The sequence below is a fragment of the Silene latifolia genome, chromosome 7 (genome assembly GCF_048544455.1).
Source record: "Silene latifolia isolate original U9 population chromosome 7, ASM4854445v1, whole genome shotgun sequence".
Classification (NCBI taxonomy): domain Eukaryota; kingdom Viridiplantae; phylum Streptophyta; class Magnoliopsida; order Caryophyllales; family Caryophyllaceae; genus Silene; species Silene latifolia.
The window spans coordinates 26,021,795-26,028,030 of NC_133532.1; the positions used below are offsets into that span (position 1 = coordinate 26,021,795).

A 6,236-nucleotide genomic window follows, 5' to 3' on the forward strand; every position below is an offset into this window, starting at 1 on the left:
GTTACAGTAGGAGTGCTGACTCGAAGTGAGGTTTGAAATGGGTTTGAGGCCCGAATTTTGACTCGATATTTGGACAGAGTTTCGGCTTATTTTGCACTATTTTAGGCCATTTTTCGAAAATATTTACATTTTGAAAACGATTTTATTTTTACAAAATTTCGTCATGGTTTTGTTTACAAATGGTGATCACGTATATGATACAAACATACATATGGGCATTATAACGGTATGCTGAGTGCATTTAAAGGGTTTTGGCTTAAAAGGTGGTTGCCATACCAAGCAATCAAACCCTAGTCTGTGGAGAGGTCCGTGCCCAACATGAGTAAGGTCGGTTCCTAGTCCATTCCCTAGAGTAGTGAAAGCCCTTGATACAAACATGAGTATGTACCATGGTATGGTTGACGTCAATCGCTATCCATCCTTAGGCCCATATAAGAATTTGGACCGTCCAGACGGGACGATTGGTCGAATGGGTTGTGTTAAGCCTAGGAAGGCCGAATAAAACAACCTAAGAAGGTCGAGTAATGAAAACCGACAACTGTCTTGTATAAACTATTCCCTAACCTTGTTCAAGTTTCACCCTGGGTAACATGTAAGTGTATTCTCCCCAGCGGAGTTGCCAAACTGTGGACATGGGCCACCCGCGCCGCGCGCACCGGCGCATTGGTTTCGAGGCGGCGACACTTCTCAAACGGACCTTGGTTAACTGATGTGACTCATATTTGAGCATATTTAGTCCCCGAATTAGCCTCGTTCCTATGATTTTTAGTGCATAATTGGGTCCTTTATTATCTTTAGTTTCTCGTTTTGCATATTCTTTGAGGTTTTGTTCCCTTGGTAGGAAAAGAGTGAAAACCTTGCATTTTCATGGCAAAATGGAGATAAATTGATCGAATTCAATGACCAAGCATAAAAGGGAAGACAATTCTAGAAGGCCTATGTAGATAATTAAGTAGATTGGGCAATGATGAAAGGATCCTTGCATCTCCAACAAGATCCCCGAGGATTGTTGAAGAAAGAAAAGAAGAGAAGTGACTGTGAAGGAATCCGAGCGTCGCAGTGCCCAGGACGAGCGTCTGCCTGCTATAGTCCGAGCGTCCCGAGGCCAAGACGCTCGTCTTGAGGCCAAATGATCCAAGCGTCCCGACCCACAATCCGCTCGGATTCTGCTCCAGAACCAACCGTCCCTCAGCCAAGACGCTCGGGACGAGCGTATTACTTGAAGACCACCAAAACGGAGATGAGCATATCCTTGGAGAGGAGCACTTCCTCAACTTTTCTTAAGGGTCTTAATAGTCATTTAAGCCCTTAGTAATCCTAATCTTTGTACCTAATCTCTAGTATAAATACCCCATTGTACTACCTAGATTATCATGTCACCTTAATGTCATCTTAATCTTATTCTAATCAAGTCTTAATACTCTCTTAATCTTGTAATCAATTCTTAATTTAGCATTTATACAAATCTCATTTCTTAATCATTCCTTAATTTCTCTATTGTTCATCATTTATTTTGGGTAATTAGAAGATTATTTGGGTTTATTTGGAGGATTGACAACCTTCCATCAATCATCAAGTACTTCTATTATTCTTTGCTTTATTATTTCGAATCATCTTTTTAGGTATAATTCTCTCTTAATCCTTTTTAATTATTGTTAATCATTTTCATTTATTCATCATGTTTTGCCGTGCTAGTATGATTGACAACCTTGTTAGCATGTTAAACTTGATAATGAGTGAGTAATTTCCTTAACTAGGGCTAATGGGGAATTAGGGTAAACCAACATGGGGATTGATTCATGCTTAATCTAATATGCTTTCATAATTAATTTGCTTGCTTGTTGTAATTCCAACTTATGCACATGTTATGTTCGATGAAATGCGAGCCTATGAATCCTTGCATTTTTTACCCATCACCTATATTTTCAATGAGACTTGTAAGACATAAACCAACTCGAGTCTCATTAGACTATGCATATAGTTGGATAGGGAGGATTAAGTCGACTTGTAGGTGTTGTACAATCTAATCGATTCGGCTCCGGGACCCAAACTTTCCTAGGGATTGTAAGATATACACTAACTCGATCCCATCACAACAATAATTGCTTGCATCTAGTAGAAAACATGTTTGTATGATCAAATCCCATGAATCCCCTATGTACCCATGACACCCTAGTGCTTTTAATCAATTGTTTACTTCTCATTTTAATCATCTTGCTTGCTTTCATTATTTTGTTTGCATTGTTATTTAGTTTAGTTGATCTCCTACCTCAACCCAACTTGTGACACCCTTAGACACGACCATTTGCAATCGAAAATCCTACATCAATACCCGTCCCTTGGGATCTGACCTTTACTTACCACTTTACTAAGAGTAGAGTAGTTTGTGAAGTTATAAATATTGTTTTGGTCTAGGTAACTCTTAACGACAAGTAACCGAAAAATAGCACCGACAAAAAATGGCGCCGTTGCCGGGGACAGTGTTAACTTGATTTGATTTTCTTTGATTGTTTTTAGTTGTGTCTTTCTTTACCTTGGGGAAGTAAAACTCCTCAAGGTTTGTTCTAATTGTTTTCAAGTTGTTTGATATTTTGCATGTCTAGGAGATCACAAGGGAACTTGTTACCCATTGATCTTGAAATTGAAATAACTTTGACCAACAATAGAAGACTTGCTAGAAATACTTTGAGAGGTATTGGTGAGATTGTGGACATTCAACCAAATACTATTGAGTTCATCAACCCTTTTTCAAGAGAAGGAGAGGATAACCCAACACAAAATCAACCTACAATGCCTAAATTTTCATCACATTCCGTACCAACCGAGGAGAACCTACCAAATGGTCCTCCTACACAACAACATTTGACCGGTAATTTCATTGCAAAATCCGCATTTATCCAATTAGTCGAAAGAAGCCCATTTGGGGGGATGCCCAGTGAAGACCCTCATTCTCATATGGAGACTTTTTCTGACTATTGTGATGCGATTTCTCAAACCGGAGTTACTCAAGACCAAATTCGATGGGTCTTATTTCCTTTTTCTTTGATCGGTACCGCGAAACAATGGTTAAAGAGCCTAGATAAGGCAACTCTTGGTATTAACTCTTGGAAGAAATTGGCACTTTCTTTCTACAAAAAATTCTATCCTCCGGAGAAGACTAACATGTTGGGAGCCCAAATCACCGGGTTCAAACAAAGAGACGAAGAATCTTTGTATGAAGCTTGGGAGAGATTCAAAGGAACTTGCCGCTCATGTCCTCATCACGGACTTAGCGAGTGGTTCTTGGTACAACAATTTTGGAATGGTCTTTATGAAAACTCCCGAAACATTCTCAATATGGGATCAAATGGTATGTTTACCGAAGTTGATGATAATCAAACATGGAACAAGATTGAGGAAATGGCGGTCGATAACTCACAATATAGTAGACCTCGTAAGGCTACTAGAGGAGGAAAGCATGAAGTGGACTATATTACTCAATTGGGTGCTCAACTTAGTTCTCATATTGATACCATTAATTTGAAGTTTGAGAAGGCTATGGCTAAGCTTGAAGAAGCCTCCAAATCACCTAAGCAACATGTTAATGCCATGGTGGCATCTTCATCAATTCCAAGTGGAGTGTGTGAGAGTTGTGGAACTTTGGGACATGACCAAAGTGAATGTAGGGGAACAAGTGAACAAGTGAATGATTTCCAAGCATACAAGAGTGGTACCCCTTATTCCAACTATTACAATGAAAACACGATATTCCATCCAAACCTCTCATACAAAATCCAAAATGTTCAAAATCCTCAAACAACATACACCCCACCTCCAATGAGAAACCAAGCTCAAAGACCCTTTTACAATCAAAACCAAAGTTATCAAAATCAAACTCCATACAATCAAACAAATGACCAAGGTTTTGATGTTCAAAAAGCGGTCCTCCAAATGCAAAAGAACCAACAAGAATTTTTCACTCAAATGCAAAAGGATAGCCAAGCAAAAGACATCACCATTAACAACATACTAGCTCACACAAAGATGTTGGAGACCCAAGTGTCTCAGTTGGCATCTTCAAGTTCACAAATACAAAAGGGGCAATTACCACCTCAAGGTAATCCCCCAAGATAAGAATCGGTGAGTGCCATCCATTTGAGGAGTGGTACAAGGTATGAAGGGCCGAAGAGGCCCGTTGATGAAGATGTTGTGAATGCTAGTGACAAGGAAAGTGTAATACTCCGTATTTATAAGTCTTTGGGTACTCTATCGAGTAGGCCTTACTCTGTCGAGTAAGGGTAAGTTGCGTTTTAGAAAAGTTTCTGACCTGTTGGGTACTCGATCGAGTAGCTGGGATACTCGATCGAGTAAGGGGGTACTCGATCGAGTACCTTGGGTACTCGATCGAGTAGCCGATTTTGCGGGGAGTTTTCTCGGGTTTTGTTAATTATGCGATTAAGATATATAACCTTCCGTTATTGTTTCTAAATCACTTTTGCAAAACCTAATTTACTGTTTAAGAGAGAAAGCAAGCAAGTTCACCATCTTATTCGCATTGTTAGCAATTCCTGGAGTTTGGGAGGTCGGTTCCCATGGTTGGTTATACCGTTGAATTCCTTGCGTCGAGGGTAAGATCTATGTACCCTTTTTATTGTCTTTCCTTTAATTTGGTTAAACCCTAATATGGGGATTTGGGGGTTTTTGAGTAGTATGTGATTTGGTAGCATTTATATGTTGTATGATAGGAGGAGGGTTCATAGAGGAAGCCTTTTGATACGTGCAAAGAGAGACCGTCGACAAGCAGTGTGCTTTCCGGTAGGATTTCTACTAAGTATTAGTCCCATAATGGGATGATTGTTGATGTGTTGAGATTGATTGTTTGATATAATAATTGTCTTGTGCGGTTGTGATTGTGATTGTGATTGTTTTCTGTGGTTCTCGAGGCGTGTCCTCGGCTGAGTGGGGTCACTTGCGGGAGTGGCTTCACGCCCTAGTTTCGCTTATGTGGAACCCGACACGAAGGGATGTGCACATTAATGGACAGGGTTATCGCTCACTATGTGGAGCGGGGATTTTGTGGGTACGGCTGCGGTCCCCCACTGGCGGTGGTCGGGTCCGTGGGACGATCGATGATTGAGATGATTGGAATTGGCGTGATTGTGTGTGTGTGTGATTAAAACCGTCATTTATCTTATTGTTAATATGTATATTGAGTTGTGTGATTAGTACGACCCGGTGTTGTTTTGTAAACTGCGGTGATCCATTCGGGGATGGTGAGCAGATATTGAGCAGGTATGAGATGAGTCTTCAGGATAGCCGGGATTGCCACGACATGATGATAGGAGTCTTCCGCCGTAGCTTATTAGTTTATTTACATTCCGATTAGAACGATCGGTTTGAGAACATGTATTACACTTTTGGTTTGGTTTTGAGAATTGTAACCCTTCACTAAGTATTTATATCTAAACGTTGTTTATTCATTGTTTATTTGATTATCATTGCCTCGGGTAACCGAGATGGTAATATCTTCATACCTGAGTGGTCCTGGTAAGGCACTTGGAGTATGGGGGTGTTACAAATGGTATCAGAGCGACGATCCTGAAACCTGTAACCAATGAACCTAATGAATATAGGGAGTCAATTAAAATGAACCCGGGGTAAAAGTTGTAGGAGCTAATGCAAAGGCTTGGGAGACGTCCTAAAGTCGCGAACTTGCCCTACAATTTTGAACCGGTCACATGGGGGTGTATGTTAAGGTCGTATATGTGTTGTTTGGTTAGCTTGTGCATGAATGTGATGAAGTGAGTGTAATTGTTGGATGTTTGAAGTAGAAATTTGAAAATATGAAAGAAAGGTTGATGATATATGGAAACTTGTTGTTGGAATGATAACATGTTGGATGTTTACAAGGTGGCGTTTAATAACATGATATAATGATCTCGTAGATCGTATGAAAAGATGCGTAGCATTATATGTTTAGTTATGATATAATATGTGGTTTTATAAAGTTTTTAGCATGTTATCATATGATATAGCATGCGGGTAGCGTTTCTGAGTTAGCATGACTCGATCGAGTGGGACTGACTTGATCGGGTGGGTTTTTGACGATTTTGAGTCCAGAATCGTGTTTTTGGGCACTCGATCGAGTACCTGGGGCACTCGATCGAGTAGGGGGTCACTCGATACTCGGTCGAGTATGTTAGAGATCAGAAGGTCTGTTTGGGGTCTGGAGTTGGGGCACTCGATCGAGTATGTTG

General features: G+C 40.3%; 1 non-coding gene across 1 annotated transcript; it reads right to left on the bottom strand.

The window, feature by feature from the left end:
- Window positions 1–3,162: 3,162 nt before the first annotated feature.
- LOC141593885 (small nucleolar RNA R71) lies at window positions 3,163–3,269 on the bottom strand. Its single transcript, XR_012521941.1, has one exon. It is a non-coding gene; the product is annotated as a small nucleolar RNA R71 (small nucleolar RNA).
- Between the last annotated feature and the right edge of the window lie 2,967 nt (window positions 3,270–6,236).